This window comes from Chiroxiphia lanceolata, chromosome 3, assembly GCF_009829145.1.
Source record: "Chiroxiphia lanceolata isolate bChiLan1 chromosome 3, bChiLan1.pri, whole genome shotgun sequence".
NCBI classification, from domain to species: domain Eukaryota; kingdom Metazoa; phylum Chordata; class Aves; order Passeriformes; family Pipridae; genus Chiroxiphia; species Chiroxiphia lanceolata.
The window spans coordinates 102224887-102246951 of NC_045639.1; positions in this window are offsets into that span (position 1 = coordinate 102224887).

The window sequence follows — 22065 nt, forward strand, 5'->3', positions numbered from 1 at the left end:
TCAGCAGTTGGATCTGTAGTGGTCAAAAATTTTACCCCCATTCACACCCCCATTGGTTCATGCTCACAAACAGCGCTTTTCAGTACCATTCAAGTCCTGCTTTTTCAGAGCATGGAATTGTTAACACCGCGGTGAGAAGAGGGAGCCATATTCATCCTCAAGTTGTTTCAGAGGTTGAGGAACACGGGCTCATGGAATAAAATTTTAATCATAATGCCTACAAAATACTGACATCTTGGCATTTCCATCAGTAAACAAGAAGCCTGAGCAGGCAGGTTCAGGTTTGTGGCACTTCCTAGACCTAAAGATAAAACATGTCTCTTATTTTACTGACTCCTACAGCAAATAGGAGCTGCTTTGCAGACCATCAATTAGTATTTCTCTAAACTGTCTCCTACGTTCCACTAGTATGATGAAAAAAGTAAACATGACAGGTCAGGGCACTGTTGAGCAATTAACATGACATTAGCTCCGGATAAAATTCTCAAAACCAGAAATCATTAAAGAATAGTTTAATGGTGTGCAAATTAGCAGAGAAAATTGATAATTTGGAGAGGGAGAATGGCTAATAGAAAGAGCTGCATATGGACAGTGTGTTTTCTTTTTCACAAGTGTGAACAGTAAGTTGGATGGCTGCATCTAACGTTTCTGTAGCATCAGAAAGCATGTGTTAAAGTAGTTGTTGCAGAATTAGAAGCTTTTAAGACAGATCTTTAGTGACTTTTTAAATTCCTAGTGAGTTTCTACAGGAAACGATTCTACATCAGGAGCAATTCAACATTTTTATGTGTGTTCTGGAAATACACATAAGATAGTGTTGATAAAACCTGAACCCAGACAAATATTAGTAGAGTGATAAATAACAATGGAAACAGGGAAATGATACAGGCTCTGTGATAAATGGGCTGCCTTCAGATAAAATGCATGAAGGGTTGTAATGAGTTTGCATGGGGCTGTACTATCTCACTGAAGATAGTGATGGAGTCTCAACAGAGCAGCGTGAAATTCTGTGATATTACTGGCAAATAATCTCACGTGACTCATGGCTACATACAGGAGGGAATAATGGAAAGATACATTAGGTATATCCATTACACTTATCTTTTCTTGACAATCCCTTAAACCTTCTAGCATGAAGTATCTAACAAGGCTTGGCAGCACAGAAACAGCATTTTCAGCAGCTAAATAAAATGCTTAGCATCTCTTCTGACAGATGTATCAGAACATTCCATGTTAAAAGAAAAAAAATTACATAAAACCATTTCAACTGAACTAGTAAGATTTTCAGGAAGTAACATGATACTTAGTGGGGAGAAGCCCGTACCCCAGACCACAGAATCATTTAGGAATACCTCCAGGTAATTGACATTACTGCAGATGGGCCTCACTGTTGTGCTAAACATGGAAGTACAGTCTGTTTGTGAATCTTAGGGCTGACTAGGTCGTTCAGAGTTGTATGGCAGGCCAGACTGTCTGGTACTTTGCAAGTTGCCTTGGGATTGTCAAGAAAAGACAAGTGTAATGGATATACCTAATGTTATGGAAGCCCAGTAAGCTTCTTTTCATTTTTCAGTTCAATGACTGGTTTGTTTTATTTCACCACTGTGGCAAGGAGAAAAACCTGTTGTAACAAAGTAACCATAGCTGTCTTTCATTGAGAAAAATAGGCTTGATCTGAGTGTATGACATACAAGTTGAGCTGTTGTATATAAAGGCCTTTGAGCTCACTGTGAACTCCCATGAGCACAGCTTGTTCTTCTTGGTGAGGAGAACCTCAGTCCTGCAGCTTGAATTCCCACTATGCCTGTCCTGAGAAAGAACCAGGGAAAATGTTTCAACCAAGGAAAATTGCAGCAAGGGAAATTCTCGTTAGGTAGTGCGAAAACATTTTTCATTTTGAGAGTGACTGAGCACTGGAGCACAGAGATTTTTAAATCTTCATCCTTGAAGGTATTGGAACTCAGCTAAATATGACCCTGAGCACCCAGACTTAACTTCGATTGTGAAGATCACCTGCTGTGTCTTAACTAACTCTCAGAAGGCCCATCCCTGCCATCTGCCCTGTGCAGTGAACAGGGCATTACTAACACAGCATTACTAACATGGTTAAAGCTTTTTTTTTTTTTTTTTTGCATGACAAACTGTTTCTGTGCAAGGCTTTCCAATGAGTCAGCTTTTACCATGCAAGAGGTTTTGCTTAATAGCTGTGTGTAGTTGCAGACACAGCTAATCACTGTAACTCTGCTAGACAAGCACTGCATGTGTATGCAGTGTCTCTATGGCCACATCTCCACTCCAGAAAGACAAAGCATCAGCCCATTGAAAAGCTAAGAGCCAGTGCCACAGACCTGACTTAAAAGTCCTGTCAGAATGTATAAGAGGGAATGTAAATAAGTCTGAAAACAATCAAGTGACTTCTAGTTGTCCCTGGAAGGCTGAAGCTGTATAAGTCTTGTTACAAACATGTATTTCTGCAGAAATCTGCATTCTCAGATATCTCACATACAGCTCATGAGTCTACCCCAGCTTCCCCTCTTGGTGTCTTGCTTTAACAAGTCATTGAATATAGAAACCTTCTTTCTTTTGCTCTTCTGGGCTATACTGGTTCTTTTTTACTCCAGAACTGGAGAGTTTGTCTTAAACCCTGATAAACACATCACATAATGCCAGGCTGGCTTTGCCTGTGTTATAGTGGAACTTCTGAAAGTGTTGATTTTAAAGGATATTTGAGAAGAGTGGCGGAAAAAGACTAAGAGAAAGCAGATATTGAGGGAGTTGAAAAATACAGCACTGTATGTACACCAAGGGAAACTGTAAAAAGAGGGGGAAAATACAAAGTGTGACAGTGAAGGAGGGTATTTAATAGGTTTTATAGATGTAGATCTCTACTAGTTTCTTTGTGTCAGGTTGGTGGAAGCCAGTCTGGCTGGAAGGGGGAGCCTGGACACCCAGCCAGCTCTAGCAGTATCTGTGTCACTGGGGGTGCTGGCTGATGGAACAGACTGCTGCAGCCCTGTCCTGCTCCTCTCCTTTCAGCTTGGTCAGTCCAGGATGGCAGTACACTGCACCAGAGTATTTCTGCACAATGGGAGGCTGTATTTTTGGTTGGTCAGCAGGCTGCATGTCCACTGTGATTGTTCTGCCTTGTCTTGTTAAGGCACAGACTTTTCCATGTGGCTCAAATATTGCACAGTCAGGAATATGTATAGGTCACTATGAAAACTGATAAAAGACAGTGAAGGGAAACTCAGACTCAAAAAAATGGTACAGGTCTAAACTAAGTGAGACATCTTTTTCAAAGCACACCCTGAATATTGGCCATCACGTTGTAGAAAGTACAGACAAAGTCGCAATAGGATGGAAACATATATTGTTAGAACCAGGATCAGGAACTCAGGGAATAAAGTTCATCAGTGAGATCCATAGACAGTATTATTCTGAAAGAAGTTGCTAAGTATGAAGAAGTAGGTCAAAGACTTATGGGAATGATAAGCAAAGTCAATGAGATTCTCGGGAACTGAGAAGCCAGTTCCCGAGAACTGGCTCGGGAACTGTAAGCCAGTCTACCTGGGAGACTGGCTCAGACCTCTGGCTTTCTGAGCCATCAGAGCTTAGAAATACATCTGTGTATAACCCTGAACCCACTACAAACCATGGCAAGCTTCCCATGGCTTCAACAGAGGAGGAATCTTTGTTCAGTTATTTCTGGCTAGCAGCAAACATAAAGCAAAAGTAAAGATATCATATGAATTAGAAAAGCTGAGCTAGTTTCTGCTCCCACATAACTCCAGGAGAGGCATGATTCAGATGAAGAATAAGTGATTAAAAATTGTGATTTTTTGCCTTACTAGCAACACACTGATACATTGTAGATTAACAGGGCAACACACTGATACATTATAGACTAACAGATGGTAGGAAGCTGTTCTGTGTCATCTTGTGAAGATTTGTTTTAACTTACAGTAAAAGTGAAGGAGTTAATTTGTGAGTGGCATGGAGACAGTGGACAGGGAACAGCTGCTTATTGTTTAATGCAAGAACTAGAGTTAGTCATTAAGAAGCAACAAATATAAAAAAATAGGTGATTGACTCAACCCCAAAAATATTCATACTTTTTCTGTGGGTAATTAAAATATTGAACTGCTTACTGCAGTATTTTTTAAATGGTTAAAAATTTAAATTAATTAAGAAAGTGACTGGACAAAGTTATCCTGTCTTAGAAAGTCCTCTAACCACAAAAGGGTGGGGAATAAGACTGCGGAGACTGTGCTGGGGAAAGGTATCTGCTTTTTGCTGTTACTGTTTTCTTTCAAGGTACAGTGCTGGGTGATTCTCTGGCCTGCTTTCATATAGTTGTTTTATTTTTTCAAATGCTTATTTATCTTTCATTAAGCATTTGATTATTTTTGGGATGGGGTTGGAAAAATTTGTGTAGGGCAGTTACTACCAAGCGGTTTGCTCTTCTGTAATTTCTTAGACTGATTTGCTAATGGGCAACATAAATCCTCTCATTAGCTGAATAAATATATAAGCCTGCCTTTATTTGCACCATGACAAAAAATTGGAACTGCTTTCCTAAAAAAAATCCCAACAATAAATTGAAATTGTTTTAGAGAAGGGCATCAAGGTGAGAAATAACTGGAACGATCTATATCCTAGGTAATGAAAATAGATGACAAATATATGTGTAGTACGAATATTCAGGTGATCAAGGAAGTTTTTTTTGCAGAATGTGTGGAAGCAGATGAAAGAGATGTGGGAAGAAATTAAAGACAATTTCATGAAAGCTGTTTTTTGGAAGAGCTGCTGAGAATGGCCAAGCCTGGAGGTTGTCCCCTGATGCCACAGGGGTTTTCTCTGTGTTGGAGACAAGGGCAGAAGGGCAGACCTTCTGCTAATGCAATGATATCCACTAGATGCCACTGTGTCATTTCTCTGTGTAAGATTACGTGCCCTTCACAGACCAGGGCACGTATGTTCCTTTCAGTGGCAGCTCTGATGCTTTTAGCTGATGGAGATTTCAGCAGAACATTTGTAGGTGTGTGTGTGTGTCTTTGTGTGCTTATAACCCAACAGAGACTTCTGACAGTACTACAACGTAATGCACTCTACAGATGACACTGTGTTGTAACAAATTGTCACTAATCAACATTGTTTCATCTTACCTCCTTTGTGACATTACCTCCACATGTTGTTACTGCTGCTGATGTACACAACCTCTTTAATCACTCTTAAATCAAAAGATTTTAGTGAGGTTTAGAAAGTTCTGGTGAGAAAAAACCACACTACCCCTAAGCTAAGAGCTTCCTGTGGACTAAATATTCCTTAAGAGAAGATTTAGGGCATTAGCCTTTAGTTTGTTTTATACTTTCCTGTCCTCCTACAGCTGTAGTTTTGTGCTGACTTTTTCTCTTAACCTGACCCTAAACCTAATCCTAATTCTAGAGTGTCCCTTGGACAGGGTTTCCCAAACCTTCTCCCAGTTACACCATATCCAAGGGAAGATGCTTTTTGCAGCCTTCTCTGTTGTATTCCAGCCCTGCTCTTGCTGTGGTCTTGCTCTTGCTCTCAGATCTAATCCTGACCCTAGCAATAAGCCAAGCCATAGACCAGAGAACCTGCTTAGTCAGGGACTAGGTATTCCTCTGATAGGAGCTCTAGTAATACCAGTCATTTACCTCAGTGGTGGGTTGAGAGAAAGCCCAGAGCTGCAGGAGCAGGGCTGATGGCACTCTTCCAAAGTGGCTTCTGGCATCAGCCCTAATTTTACTTGGAAAGACACTTTCCAGCCTCTAGCAGCTGTAGCTTTGAGTTTATCTCTTGGCTCTGAACTGAACTGTAATCCTTGGCAGGACAACGTACCCAAGCCTTTCCTCCAGCTAAACACTCACCATGGAATAGATCTTTCTGCAGCTTTGAGCTTTCCAGTTTCCAGCTTTGAGCCCCTTTCCAGTTCCACCTCAGCTGCAGCTCTGGATTGTTTCTGTCTCTCAGCACCCAACACTAGGCTGAGCAACTAGCCAAAAAACATGTAGATACAGGGATGAAATCAGCATATCTAATTCACTTTAGCTGGTGAATCCCTGACAAAAAAAAATTGTAATAGACTTGTGTGGGCATGGACAGGTATATTGAGTTCCAGCGAATTTGCAAAACTTGGTGAACTTGCAAAATAAAATAAAGTACCCCCAACCAACCAAAAAACTCCCAAAACCAAAAAAACCAACCCCACCCCCCCAAAAAAAACCCCAACAATCCCCCCTAAAAACAAAATAAAACCCAACCCAAACCCCAGAACCAATAGTGCAGGTTACTCATTATCAAGGTAATGAGTATCAAGAAAAACATATGTATATGTTTTACAGTGGAAAACAGATTAAGAAATTGCTTTTCTCTTGTAAAAGGGTCTTGTAACTTTCTCCTGTGCATTCCATTTTGCTCTTAGTCTTACTGGCCACATGCTCATGTTTGTGAGTGCACGGATGGTGAGGGCTACAGTGCAGGCACGTCTGTCTGGCAGCTCTGTGCGTGTGACAAAGACAAGATGTGACAGATACAGAATTTACCAGGAAAGGTGCTAAAATGGAACAACAGCCGGTTTCATTTGAGTCCTTCCAGTACAAAACCATTTCAATATAGTAAATTTGCAGAATTCCCATGGAAAGAGATACTGAGCATGAGCAAGGTTGCAACACAACAGAGAACCACCATGAAAACTGCAGGAGTCCCTTTTGTCTTGCCACTGGCCAGCCTGGCCGGGCTGGTTGTGTGATGAGCCAGAAGCTGGTCATCCCAGATACATATGTGTATTTTTTACTCCTCTGTTTTATTTAGTATTTAAAAAACTTGATGTATGCTATATGACTAGAACCAACTGGAGCCTTAATTCAGTGCTGCTCCTCTGCCTATACTTGTTGGTTTAACACATGGAATACAGGCTTTCTCTGGAGTGATGCCCTTTTATTTTTCATATGTTGGTTCAGCTTTCTTGTGAGTTTGGCAATTTTGATTTGAGTGACAAATGAGTGACAAGCAAGTAATCAAAACACCTCATCTCCGGACACCAGCCGGTTCTCTCTCTGGACTCAACTGATGGCATTTAGAGGTATGTGAAATCTGTATTAAGCATCTGAAAAGACATCTGTTTGCCTTGTGTTAATGTTTGGATCCTGCTGAATTCCAGTTCTGACTGTGCCACATGTTTTCTGTGCTAGAATTTTCAAGTCTGCGGAGTAACTTACCTTCTATTCACCTCAGTCAATCTGCTATTGTCACTAATTAAAACATGTCATCCATGAGAAAGCTAATTCCCACTACTGAAAGAGTCTATCTAGGAGACAAGAGCTGTGGCACATGCTTATTCTTTGGAATTTAGAGGTCGGGAGGACTGTCTTGTTTATACCTTTTTCTTTTCCTTTTTTTGTTTTTTAATCATGGATGACAACTTGAAGCAATTCCTCCTTAGAGGAGGAGGCTATTTCGTAACTAACCTGCTTGTATACTACCAGAAAAAGCATTGCTTCCCAGAAGTTTTTTATAAAAGAATATTTGAAAAGTCTCTAGCCCTCTGTTCCTGTGCAGGGAGGCATGTTCATTCAGATACACATCTGGAAGGGGACATGTCTGAGGGATATGACAAATGGAGGGAGAGGGAGGGAAGGAATAGAAATGGATGGTCTTGAGACACCCCCCATGCCCTGTTTTAGAGATTCTCTGGGAGAAAAAATAGAGGATCATTTAGGACAAGAGAATATTGATTATATATGAATGCCTGTGCTCTCTCTTATCATCTTGGACCTTAGAAAAATTTCCTCAAAAGTCTTTAAATTAAACTAACCTATTACTTTGAATTATTTTCTTTTTATTGCAACAAACCAAAATGTTCAGAAAAGTATGTTGTAGTTCAGTGCATTTCAAAAATTCTTGATTAGTTTGAATCATGGGCTCACTCAATGGCATACAACAGGTATCTTTACTGTAGGACATTATAAAGAAGTGGGGAGTGTGTGGGGAATATCATCTTTCCTTTTCTCACCCACTTCTACCACAGAGTTGCCTGGTTCAGTCTGAATCTGCTGCTCCTTGCAGTGCTTTGAAAGAGTTGGCAGATGGTGCTGCTTACCTTTGATATGTAGCATATTTCATCACTGTACTGTTGGTACTGTCAAAACAGTCTGTTCCTAAAGGTGATGTGTGCTGGAGATCAAGGAAGGAGGAGAAGAATAAACAGGGGTGAACAGGAGTGAGTCTTACAGTCCTTAAGATTTTGACTGAAGATAATGTAAGTAAGATTAGCTGGAGCTCTGCATTAACATGATGAGTTACGTTGTTTGCGACCATTAAAATTGAAACTTGTGTGCAGAACTAGACATATTGTGTTGTAATTTTTAACTGAGTACTCGTAAGTTGATGTAGCCATCAACTTTAGTGCAAGAGGGATTCATTCTGATAGTCTGGACCAGCCTGGGTTAAAACAGGTCCTTGGGATTTACCAGATTAATTCCTGTTTGAACTTGTCCATATCTTTTAGACAAGCAGACAACTGCAGTTTAAAAATGAACAAAGGTCAGTATTAATTTATCCCAGCTGAGAAAATGATACATTAAAATTTGTGCACTGATTTTTACAGTGCTTCTGTAAAAGAAAAAGCTCTCATTGCCTCATATTGCAGCAAGTCATTGTAGGAAATAATGATACACCATTGTAGAAACAATATTATAAAGCTCAAAGCCAGATGTTATATGGAAGGAAAGGTTATTTTATTTTCAAAAGGCCAGTTTCTCCCATCCTCATAACTGCATGATCTCAAGCACCAAGACACATGCGTCCAAGTAGCCTCCCTACCAGTCAGGTATCTAAGGTGATCGAGTTGATCAGGTGGACAAGGTGGTTTGGTTCATATGCATTGTGATGAAAGAACATCCAAAGGATTCTGATTACTGAGTACTCATCAGGTCTCCTGGGTTTTCCTTAGATTCATGAATATTTGATAGTTTTGGAAAAGCTTTTTTGCACCCACAGAAGCTGATGGTGACCTCGATCTCTTGCGTCACTGTCCCACTGCATTTCACTCATTAGCATTTACTCATGGTCCTTTGTCTCCCTGTGAGGGGGTTTTAAGGATCCAGCCCTGTTAGAATGGTGGGGGTTGGAAGAGACCTCTGAAGATTTTCTAGTCCAATACCCCTGCTCAAAGTAGGATTAACCAATGCAAGTTACTTAAGATCATGTTAGACAGGGTTTTGAATATTTCCAAGAGTGAAGACTCCACAACTACCATTTTTAACATTTTTCTTCTCACCCAACTTAGAGAAATAAACTTAATTGCAGAGAACAGGGCAATGTTTCAAATTAAAACCTGTGAATTCTCCTGTCAACTCTGTCTGTGACAGGGAAATAGGATCTTGAATGTTAATTTAGGAGGCTGGCAACATGGTAATGAAGGGGAATGCAAGAACATGTCCTTGCAACATTGCTAAAATTAGAGCAAGTGGCTTTTTAAATGTTAAGGGACATTTGTTTAAAGATAACAGGGTCCTATATGGATGCTAAGAGATTCAGAAGGAGGACTTATGAAACTGAGAAGTGTTATTTGTCAGTGATCAGATCAGAACATCTTTTCATTGTTCAGAGGGAATACTATCCGTTTAGGAAGGTTCATGTACATGTAATTACCAAAATTGGTCTGTATTCCAATTGTGAAATATAAAGTTGTAGGACCACAGCATTCTTCATCACTTATGAGAGTTACTTGGGTGAGATGTTGTAGTGGTTTGAATTTTGTTTTCCCCCAGAGGCTAAGAAAAGTGGTAACCCCCAAGGGGTGGAAGTTTTGAAGTTCTGTCCAATGGGCGCTCCTGCAAAATGTAAACATACCACAAGCAAATGGAAGAGAAGAGTTGTAGTTTTGGTTGTTAGAAGAAGTAGCCATGTTGTAGAGCCACGAGGAAGGGGCTCAAAGCCCCACAGGGGGGCTTTGACCCCCAACCCCAGGCTGGGGGAGCTGCAGGGACCTGGAACAGCGTAAAGCTGGGCTAGGTGCCTGTAGTTATGCCGGGAGATGTTTTCTCCGTCGTGGGCAGCGGCCGGAGAAAGCAGCAGCCGGCACTGACCAGAGGAACGGTGGCAGAGAGCCAGAAGAGATAAGACGGAGCAACAGAGACATGCAGCACCAGAGAAAGAACTCCTGGAAGAAGAGCCAAGGAAAAGAGAGTCAGCAGCAGAGTTACAGAGTTCTGGGGGTAAGAACTTACCTAGACCCCCCAAACTCCTTTGAGACCTCCGAGAAAGGAGGCACATGGACTCCTATTAAGGAGAAGAGTCTTGGACATGCAGCACCAGAGAGAGAGGAGCTGAGAAGCTCAAAAGGCGTCCTGAAGCTGGACCGGGACAGCCAAAGGAATGTGGAGGAGGGCTTCGCCCCCCCCCCCCCCGCTGCCTTGAGACAGAGCACAGAGCTCTGCAAAGAGGAATTTGAATCCCCTGAGGAAAGGGACTGCCATGAAGACCCCTGAGCTTCGTGGTATGACGTGGTGACGCGAGCTTGTCCCTGCTATGCAGTCCACAGAAGAGAAAGACCCTCGTTTTGGAGACAACGGGCCAAGGGGCTTGGAGACCCCCTTGTGTATATTGAACAGAGATCCAGCTACAACAATCCAGTTACTGCTGCATACATGAGATGAGGAGACCTGCTGCCTTAGAAGAGACTCCTGTTTTGAGACTGGAAGGGATCTGTCCTTCTTTCCCTCCTGGACTTTTATTTGGAGGGGAGAAGAGATCTGATCCATTGTAAATACTATATGTCATGGTAGAGATAGTTGTGACCGTGTGTATAATGTGTTATAGTATTTATTTGTACAGTCATTGTAATATATTCCCTTTCCCCCATTCTGAGTCTGGTTGTGTTTCGTCTGGAAAAACCCATCTCACATTGGGTTGAGATGTGGGAGGGGGAATGGAGCTAGGGAATTGGATTTTGGGGCTATGTCAAACCATGACAATATTTATATACTTTGCTGATTTTTCTCAATACTGATTGAAGAAAATACAGTCTTGAAGTAAACTTCAAGGACACTTAACTACTTGAGACCTGAGTGTCAGAGTTGTTCACAAAATTCTGATTTTGTCTTTATTGGCAACTTTGAACTTCACAGAGCTTTGCAGCTTTCAGGGCAGAGGAGAAAAGGCTGACTATGATTTTAGGTGCTACAAGATCTACTGTGCTCAAGCTGGAGTGGCCAAGGCTCCAGTACATCAAGGAGAAGCCTATTTTTCACAGCCCCTGCATAGCTGCAGCTTCTTTTGAAATCACACTAACAGACCAGCAATACAGTAGATAGATCAGATGGATTTAAAGGCCTACCTTTATCATTTAAGTTTCAAGCTTACGTTCTTAGCTTCTGGAGGTGCTTCATAAGAAATAAACAATATAATCATACCATCTGGCCAAACATGGCAGTGTGATTAGTGAAAAGTCAGCATACAAGTGCACATTATTAGGACTCAAGGTGTAAGTTGGGCAAATATCACTTTTGTTAGAACCGGTGTTTGAACCTCTGAGCCTTTTCACCTCTGTCTTTTTGCTCTCACAGTTGCCTGCCCAGATTACCCCAGGCACTTTCTGTACACTACTGACAATGAAAGCAGTAACACCAATAATGAACGCAAAATCCAGAGTCTAGGTTTCACAAAGGAGAATGATTTATGATTAGTTTTGTGTTGTATTTTGAGCCTTAAACATATAAGGCTAGTCTTCCTCTTTTTGCCACCAAATTGATCAAGTTCAATGTAATTACAGCAGAACGGTTAACAGCAAAATCTTAATCTTTTGGCTTCAATGCTTTGGGCTGTTGATATACTGCAGTTATACTGCTACTGGTAAGCACAGCAAAACCTCGGACAAAATTGTACCATGGATTGTTCTAATGATGTAGCCACTCTAGAAAATCAAGTATCCAGACCTACACCTCCAGCTTAGTTTATTAATACAAATAAAGGTTTCAGCATAGCTTGTTTTTTCACATTAGGCATAGTTCCTCCATGACTTCTAGAGCCACGAGACGAGATACGAAACAAAACTTCCATGTGACATTTTACCTTACACGAAACCCAATAACTTTTTTACTGAAACCACTTAATCCATATTTTTAAAGCCATTTGTTAGAGTAATTAGAAAAGCCCAGGGCATAAATGCACGAAAGGAAGCATCTAGCATGGGAGTTTTCTGCTTGACTTCCATGTCAAACAGTTATGTAAATGATGAAGGGATCTTAGGCTGCCTCTGTAGTTAAGAGAGAAAACTGCTTATTTCACACAGGTCAGGGAAGTCATGTATTTCTGTTTGGGGGCTATACCAGGAACCTGGTTGAATGACATTTTGAACCTTCAGGCAGATGAATTCTGAGCAAGGGGAATGAGACACTGGAAAGCAGTGCTACGGAAAGGGACCTGGGGGCCCTGGTCAATGGCAAGTTGGATATGAGTCAGCAGTGCCCTGGCAGCCAGGAGGGCATCAGGCAAAGCATCGCCAGCCGGTCGAGGGAGGGGATTGTCCCACTCTGCTCCTCTGCACTGGTGCGGCCTCACCTTGAATATTGTGCAGTTTTGGGCACCACAATAGAAGAAAAGACACTAAGCTCTTAGAGAGTGTCCAAAGGAGGGCAATGAAGGTGGTAAAGGGCCTTGAGGAGAAACTGTATGAGGAGTGGCTGAGATCACTTGATCTGTTCGACCTGGAGAAGAGGAGACTGAAGGGAGACGTCATTGCAGTTTACAACTTCCTTGTGAGGGGAAGAGAAGGGGCAGACACTGATCTCTTCTCTGTGGTGACCAGTGACAGGACCTGAGGGAATGGTCTGAAGTCGTGTCAGGAGAGGTTTAGGTTGGATATTAGAAAAAGGTTCTTCACCCAGAGGGTGGTTGGGCACTGGAACAGGCTCCCTAAGGCAGTGGTCACAGCACCAAGCCTGGCAGAGTTCAAGAAGCATTTGGATGATACTCTCAGGCACATGGTGTGACTTTTGCAGATGGTTCTGTGCAGGGCCAGGAGTTAGACTCAATGATCCTTGTGGTTCCCTTCCAACTCAGCATATTCTGTGATTCCTGCCCATTGTGGCTAATATCAGCTCCTCCAGATACTTCGCCCACATATGGAAAACTCCTCAGTTGTTTTGGAAACCTTCTGTTGCAGAAAACTCAAATTATTTTTTTTTAAGACACTGGAACAGGTTGTCCATGGAAGTTGCGGATGCCCATCCCTGGAAGTGCTCAAGGCCAGATTAGATGCAACTTTGAGCAACTGGTCTAGTGGAAGATGTCTGCCTACAGGAGGGGAGTTGGAACTGGATGATCTTTAAGGTCCCTTCCAACCCAAACCATTCTATGATTCTATGATTTTGGTGGCTGTGAAACATTCTTGTGGAAATATCTACTCCTGCTTCCTCAGGAGTGTTACAGGCACCACCAGAGCTGTGTGAGGCTGTCACTTTCCCCTTTGTTTTACATAAGCCATGCAAAGAGACACCTCAAAGTTGCTTTAATAATTAGTGATTCATCTCCCCTAATTTGTGTCAGAAAATAATTAACTTTGGTTTGCTGATCTGCATATCTCATTAATATAGACTCTGAAGACAAGGAAATAAAGAGATGTCATTCAGAACATCTTCATCCTGTTCATGCTGCGAAGAGCCAAGGAAGAGAGCTCTCTAGCTGAGGCAGGTGGGCAAAGAGTCATCATGGCAGCTTGGCTGTAACCACTGTCTCCATCTCCCTGCCCTGGTCTTACTTTCTGTTCCTTGTTCATACCTCCCAAGACAGGTCAGTGCAAGTCTTGTAAGCTGCTACAGGCTGAGGCTGCACCTGGGATAAGCCACAGAAGTGGAAGAACAAGTGGTTTCTAGTAGGGCAGAGGCTAAATCCTGACTTTTCACTCCTAAATCCCCTGAGGCCAAGCAAGGGCAGCACAGGAGAAATTCTTGTGGATAGAGAGGTCTCAAAATAACAAAGGCTATGAACTTGCTGCTCTGCTCTGTCAGAAAGAAAATGATTCCCCAATCTGAGCTTTTCCTAGCAGAGAAAAATTTGTCTAGGATTCATGTCAGGTAAACATACAGAATGAACAGTGTCGTGGCTGAGGATTAATTTAACAAAGGACTTCACATAATTTGGAGAGGAATATTACTATTTTCTTGGAGAGATAGCCTTGAGCTTTCATAGTAACAGCAATGAACATCAAAAAATGTAATAAATAATTACCAGCTACTTCTGGCCCAAGATGAGCTTACCTTTCTGTGAGTAATGTACTTTGTTAGAACTGCAGGTCACTGGCTGGATGCTGGCCTGAGGTGAGGCTGCCTGAGTGGGATATGGAAATCTACAGGATGAGATGTGAGAAATTTCTGTATGGGGCAGTTGGCAATGTGAGAGACTGACAAAAGCTACAGCTCACACTGTGAGGGAAAGCTGGATTTCGGAGAGGTTGTTTTGGGGGAGCTACATGAGAAATGGCCAAGCTTCACAGATAAATGGAGGGATGTTTTGAGGAGTATTGGTGGCCTGTTGGGGTCCTTGGGAAAGTCCATCAGTATCTAGAGAACCATGTCAACAACACTATATATGTCCAAGGTGACCTAAGCAATAGTATCAAGAAGAAAATGTTTAGGGATGATTTTGTTGAGAGAGGGCTGAGGTGGAGAGAGGGAGGTACAAGAGTGGGGTACAAGAAATGGGGGAAGGAATAACAGGGAACATAAAACTTGTGAGTGGAATTGTCTGAGAGTGCTTGACGGGCCACCCTGTGCCTGATCCCCAGTGCTGGAGCAGGACATTAAACCAAGTGCTTTGCTATGGCCACATCACACTGGCCAGACCTTCCTCTGTCATCAGCGGAAACAAGATGGGAGAGGGCAGCGGTACTCCTGGCCAGCGAGCAAAGAGTTGTATAGATGGATTGAGCATCCTGGTATCTCTGTGCTAGTGCCTCTTCCAGATCTGACGGCTTTGGCAGGTGATCACTGCTTTGTAACATATTTACTGTGTTATCTGGAAGTTGACATAGTAATTATACAGGGTTAAAATTGAGTAACTCCGTCCATTTGAACACAGATCGGATTTATACTCTCTGAGTAAGAATGGAACATATTTTAAAATATTTAATACAAGTTTATCATTTCCAGACAAAGCAAGGCAGTAAAACAAAACAGAAGTACAGCTTTTTCCAGACCTGCTTCGCATCCTGACTGTGATCTGGAGGATGTGGCTCTCAGGTCAGTTGTTTCTGTTCTAAAATGCACAGGGAAGCTGCAGAACTCTGTGCAAAGGTGATGGTGAATTTGATGTCTCTGGCATTGTTCCTGTATTTGACTGCACTGACTGAGCACCCCCATTAGATTAAGAATGCATCTGAATTCATGCCAAAAGAGTCCTCAAATTTTTTGAAAGCATGGGAGATACCTCTTTTTTTTTTTTTTATTGTAATGCAGATTATAGTTAGATAACTGGTTTTAATGAATCTTTTGGTTGCATCAGTGTTGCTCTAGAACACATATGCAACAGTGACTTGAGTCCCTGGAGCCCAGGACTTATAACAGTGAATTAATTTTACTGACTGTCTCTAAACTAAGAATTTAGCATCATTTGTGGAGAAAAGATGTCTGCACTGCACATGGCAAATATACATCATAAGTACAAACTTCATTGTTTAAAGCAAAACAAGAAAAACTTCTTTGTAGCACATAGCATACTACTTGCACTTACCAACAAGTAAAGTACAATGCATACATAAAAAGGGAAAAAACCCCTCAGCCAAGAAGTGCTCACCAGTAAAATCATCACAATGAATTTATCCATACAGAACCCTGAGGGCACCAGGACACATATTAGTGACTGATACTCCACAGCTGAGCCAGGAACCAGAGCTATCCATGGATAGGAAGGTTTGAAAATGGAATGGTTTTGAATTAAGAGGATTGATTTCTTTTTCAACCTTAAATAAAGCTATTACTTTGCACCAAGATATCTGATATGTTCAGATTATCTTTCCTGCAAACATCAAAATATAAAAATTGATAAATCATTATAAAGACTGTTTTAACATGGGATTGTCTAACCAGTGGCCTAAGATCACATCCACTCTCAAGGCATAGCCAAGTAACTTGTTGGAAGGTAGACACCCTAGAGTTATAAATATATCTTTAAGATATACTTAAGATTCCTGTTGGCCTTTTGTACTATCGTAAAGAAATGACACTTTCTCTATTGGGCAAATGACTGAGACCCTTGAGCATAAAACCAACTTAAACTGGATCTTGGGTATCAAAGACCTAAATCTTCAAAACTTCCACGTAGTTGTTTGAGCTTCGCAGGCAGCTCAGTTTTCTATGACAGTATAAGCAAGAGAGGAGACTTCTATGCATGCCAGAAGAACCTTGGTTTCTGCAGGGCTGCGTAGAGTTGTTTATTTCATACTCATGTCCCACCAAGACTCAATAATTCTGCAGATTTGATAGATGCCCTGTAGAGCTCAGTCCAGCCAAAACAATAAAACAGGATATGGGGAGCTTATTTATTCTTTTATTTTCTTTGCCTGAACAGCTTCAGACTCATGTCTCGTGTAGGGAAACTAAGTACTGAGCTATGTTGTTTTGGATGAAAAAGAGAGGGTGTTGAACCCCTTCTATTGAAGCCGTTCCTCCTTTGTACAGTGGGTTGGAAGGGTTCATTAGTAAGTGGGCAGGGTAAGCAGGCAACAAGTTAGTGTGGGCAGGAAAGCTCCAGTCAGGGTAGAATAGTTCCACAAAGCAATACAGTCTATGAGAAGGTGTTGATCCTGAAAACTCTTAGATGTCCTGAGAAAAGAGAAACAATACGTTTACGAGTATCTCCTGATCACGAGTCTTTTTAGCACTTAAAGCTGAGGGAGAAACATGGTGTCAGGATTCTGTTAAAAAGTAGCTATGACACTCTGGGGATATACATTGAGTGCCAAGCCGTGGACCAAGGACTGGGAACTTGATTGTTCCCACTGTTAACTTGCTTGAAAAGTCATTGATATGGTTTTGGTCTCATTCAACTAGCACATCCCCAAAGTGCTTGTGAGAACTGAGAAGGGATTCCAGGCTAGGGCTTTTTCCAGTGGGCAGGTCATGCATTGTCATCCTTTATTGGAGGAGGAGAGAGCATTTATCTGGTCTGCTCCTGCCAGCTGGCTCTGATATGGTTTACAATATTAGTATAGATGTTACTTCTACAGGTGTTTGTTTGATTGAGTATAGATATACAATATATCTATATACATTTAAATCATTGTCACTCTCAGCTCTGTAGTGAGACAGGCAGTTTTAAGATGTGATTCATATCATCTTAATGCAGGCATCTAAATAAATCAGATGAATCACAGCCTAAAACTTCTACATGCCATTGATGATGGCAGCACAGGCAGCTGATTCAGATGGAGGACCACCTGCATTAATCCAGGCAAATTCCTACCTGGAGGAGCAGATGGTAGTCATAGTGTTCAACTGTAAGTAGGGCCACTGAGGCCAAGGAGAAAGATAAGACCATGGTGTAAGTGGAGCTGTCATCTTGTCCCTACTGCAGAGAGGCACTGACAGCCATGAAGACATTCCCACTCACTTCAAAAGGTAAATGTCCTACTCTTTAATACCTAGGTTTGTTTCTATAATCCTACTGTCCAGTTTTCTTATCACTGACATTTTTTATTAATGTTTTTTCCAGACCTAGTACATGAACACTGCTACTCACAAATGTGGTCAGACTAGAACCGAACAGAGTATTATTCCACAGTAATTAGAGATGAAAAGCTATGATGGTCTTTTCAGGCTAAATGGAAAACACATTCAAATATGTCTTAGACAATAAGCTGCTACCTAAGGCACTGGACAGCATGGTAAAGTCAATCACAAGCTAACAGATCAGACTGTGATGAGATCAGCAGTGACAAGACTGGTTACAGCTTAAACTGTGCTAGATGAAGGCAGCCAGGTAGAAAGGGGTGCAAATCTAAGTGCTTGCCAGAGGGAGAGGGGGGACAAAACCTGAAGGAAAGAGTCTGGTGGGCATTGTGTTGCATTGTTTACAGTGTGTTTCAAGAAAATATTTAAACATTGAAACAGATTGGGAGACTAGGACAGCCTTCCTTGTTAGAGGAAAGGATAGGAATACCATAATTTGGGAATGCATTATCACAGGTAATCTTTCTGTAATAGACAATTGAAGACAGATTCATTTATTTTTAGTCCTTTAACTGTCTTGGCAAGAAGAATGTTACCGTTTGGATAGTTTTGTACTAAATCACTAATTCTGATTAGACAATCACAAAATTTAATACACATTAAGGTGTTACAGTAGTAATAAACCTTTGAAATTCACTGATAATAAAGGAGAGGGGCAGTAAACAGGGAAAATGCTGACAGTTCACAGAAGCCTTCAAAATGTTCCTTGTAGCCAAGTCTGGAATTGGGATACAAAGAACTAAAGAACCAGCCCCTTGACCCATTTGCAAGATCAAGAAAGATGAAGGTTTGGATCTGAGGGCCAAGGACACAAGCTTAAATGGCAGGTTAAGAAAGAGGAATTAGCAAAGAGAGCAATGCAGGTTTTAACAAACACTGGAAAGTGGAAGGTTAATTAACAATCTGTTTCAGAAAAGACCATCTTCAAGTCCTCTTTTAGCCATTTTGGATCTGTCTTAAAATGAACGTCTGGAGCAAAGAAAAATGATAACCATTAATTAACTGCAGGAAGCGTTGAATTGCGGTGCACTCTGAACTGCAAAACAAAGCAATGCAGGATAGGGGATTTTTAAAGCTACCTGTTAAAATGCCCATATATTGTGAAACCCAGATTCAAATACTGGTGTACTTCAGTGGTGCTGAAAAGTGAAGGAGAATCGAAGGACGTTCATTCCTGTCAAGTGCAGAGGTACTAATCAGAGAGGCAGCCTAGAAAATAATTGTGCAGACTTGAAACTCAGACTTCTTACATACTGCAAATGATATCAGTATGTAATGTTATCTTTATGTCATGAATGATGGATGTAAGGTGGCATGTCAGGTGGCATTCATCTCTACTTAACTATCTGTCTAAAAAATGACTGAGTCAAACCTGATTACCAGAGACACTCTTTTGTCAGTGGACAAAACCAGGCTTTTCCAGAAAACAGTTTCTCTCAGGCTGAGATGGATCAAATGAATTGCCCTTTGCAGCTGCCTCTTGACTGTGAAGTGATCATGGCTGAGCAGTTGACAGACAGGCAACTAACTTTCCAACATCTAAAATTACATCAATTAAATCCAACAGTTTTTACTCTGTTATGGTTTCTCACACTGGGATAATATGTAATTGATTTTCTAAATGGTAGGAGACAGGAATGGATTTGAGAGGAAGGCAGTTGCCATTTGTGTATTTTTAGATGCAAGCTCAAATTTGAATATTCTTTCCTAGGAATCCTTTGAGTTTAGCCAAGGCAATAGCAGGATGTCACAGAGATCACAAAGTTTACCTTTTCCCCAGTATCCACTTCAGATTTGCAAAACTAGATAGAAAAACTGAGAAAGACACAGAAGAGATCTGATCCAGCTTAATTTAAGTCTCACAGAAAAAAAAAGTGCCATTATAATCTGCATTTTCTTGGGAAGGGTGACAGCTGCAAACATTACCTTCAGCTACTATCCTGAGTTCCACATAGGCAGCATTTACCTTAACAATTTCATCATTCAGAGAGAGAAACACTGGCCTCAACACAACTGTGAATAGGTGATTTTTAAATTACTTGCTCAATACCAGGACAGAGCAATTGGATATTGATCTACCTTTTATATTTGATGAGTGTGGCAGATAAGAGTTGCACAGATTTGCTTTTGAATCCAGCAAATAGAATGGTAAATCATGTAACATCTACACAAAGCAAGTCCTTTGGCCATGAGAAGCGTCAAAACTCAATCACATGGGGAGATTTTGTCCTGTGAAGATAATTGTCCCTCATGAAATAAAGTAGTACAAAGATAGCAAATGAAGCTACATCTTGTGGCAGTGCTTTTTCAAGTGCCAGGTACAATGCCTTCCTTCTTTGTGACAGTAAGGAATGTGATACAGGAATAATTGACACTATTTTCAAGCAATGAGGCCCTAGTTAATTAGCAATAGCAAGACAAAGCCACCAATTGATCTTTTGATAAAATGACCACATGCTTGTTCAATTGGATATCATTAGGTTTCAATTTGATTACTAGATTGTATTTTATCCTCTTTTGTTCATACTGTTCATTAGAATGATAGGCAAGTGCTTAATGAGAGACTGTAGTTAATAATTAGCAGTAGCATCTCTGCTAAATTTAAAGTTTCATTTCTACTTCCTACTGTTTAATGAATTAGGCAATGAGCAATTTTTTAAATTGGTACAAGCTTGACATATACTTGTACGTTTCCTTTCAGCAGGTCCTTTGACAGTTCTTGCTTTGATGAGCAAGGTAATGACAGACCTGTGTGGAGGGGGTTGTGTTGTTTTTTTTTTCAAGAGGCTGAGCAACAGTGTGCCAGCACCAATAGTTTGAATGTCTGCAGAAATCCATATGATTGTCTGCAGAAATCCTACAGGAACGTTTGACTTGTTCTGAGGAATGCTGCTTTTAAAAACCTACTCTTAGCCATGTCTCTGACGTCTTGTAGCTGTTACATCCCTGCCTGCCTGTTCTCCAGCTGCATTTGCTGCCTTGTTCACAGAGGGATAGCTGTAGCCGTTCCCACTGTTTGCACCACTCCTCTTGCAGTGGTTGGTATCCCTGGAGAAGGAGAAGCTGAACAGGAGGCTTGTCCACCTCCAAAGGCCATGAGTCACAGCCTGATGTACTAGTGCCAACTGCCTGCATTTCCATGCCATGTCAATACACAGGGCGATGCTGTGCACGAGGGGGGACACACGTGCCACCAGGCTGCTCTGCTCTGTGGGCAGCAGCCCTTGGGAGCAGTAGGGCAATGGCTCTTTCAGCCATCCTGTGTGAATCCACCTGCAAATATGAGTCAGGGTCTAAAGCTTTGCTCAAGCCTTCCTGCTGAGAGAGCTGTCAGTGCTCTCCTTGGTGCAAAACTGCTGCACAGTGGAAAAAAATCACAAAACATCCTTGGTAAATAATATCTCCCAGTGCTCGTTAGGGTGGAGGAGTTTGTTTTAGCGGTAGTTAGAAATTTCAAGGTCAGCCCAACACTAATGAGTTTGGGCTATTTCTGCCTGGCATTTGAAGTTATGCTGATGGTACACCATCACTTCCAGTGTTCAGGCTGGCAGCTAGTCACAAGAATGGGTTCTCACCTCTATCAGTACCTTGGAAGATGTATCAACTACAGTACTGGCACAATAATTACGTTAAATTGGGTGGCTGAAAAGTCAGCTCTGGGCCAAAGTTTTCCTTAGCAAGATTTTAACCAGCATTTCATTGCCTAACATGGCAGATGGGAGCTGTGAAGGTCGTGTAGGAGCTGTTTGGTACTAGAAATGAATTCCTGAAAATTTCGAGTACTTAGATGCTTTGGAAGTCCCAATGACCTCTAAATATCTTAGCATGTACACAAGGCACATTCTTAAAAATATGAAAATTAGCTTTCATATTGCAGGATGAAGAAACCATATCCTGGATGTACAGTCCATGGTGTGATAAATAGAAACCCAGAGTCACTTGATTTCCAATTAGAATTTATTATATGATAAAAGCAAATTCAGCGCTGAGTGATCAGGGAGGGGTTTCAACAACTCCCAGTGCCTGTCACACCCAAAGAAGACAGTTGTTCTACATTTATTTCCAACTAATTCATGAATATTCATTATACATAAGCATTACACATTATTAAGTCAGACATTCAACAGATGCTTTTTTCTTAGACAAGAATATTATCCATAAGTATCCATAATATATTGTCAAGTCAGACATTCAGCAGATGTTTGCTTGTTATCTATATAAAGTTATAAATTTTTAAGAAAGGTGCTATTATCTAGCTAACTAAACAAAATTTCTTCACTATAAATCTTACACAAGGTAAAAGGGAGATAACTTG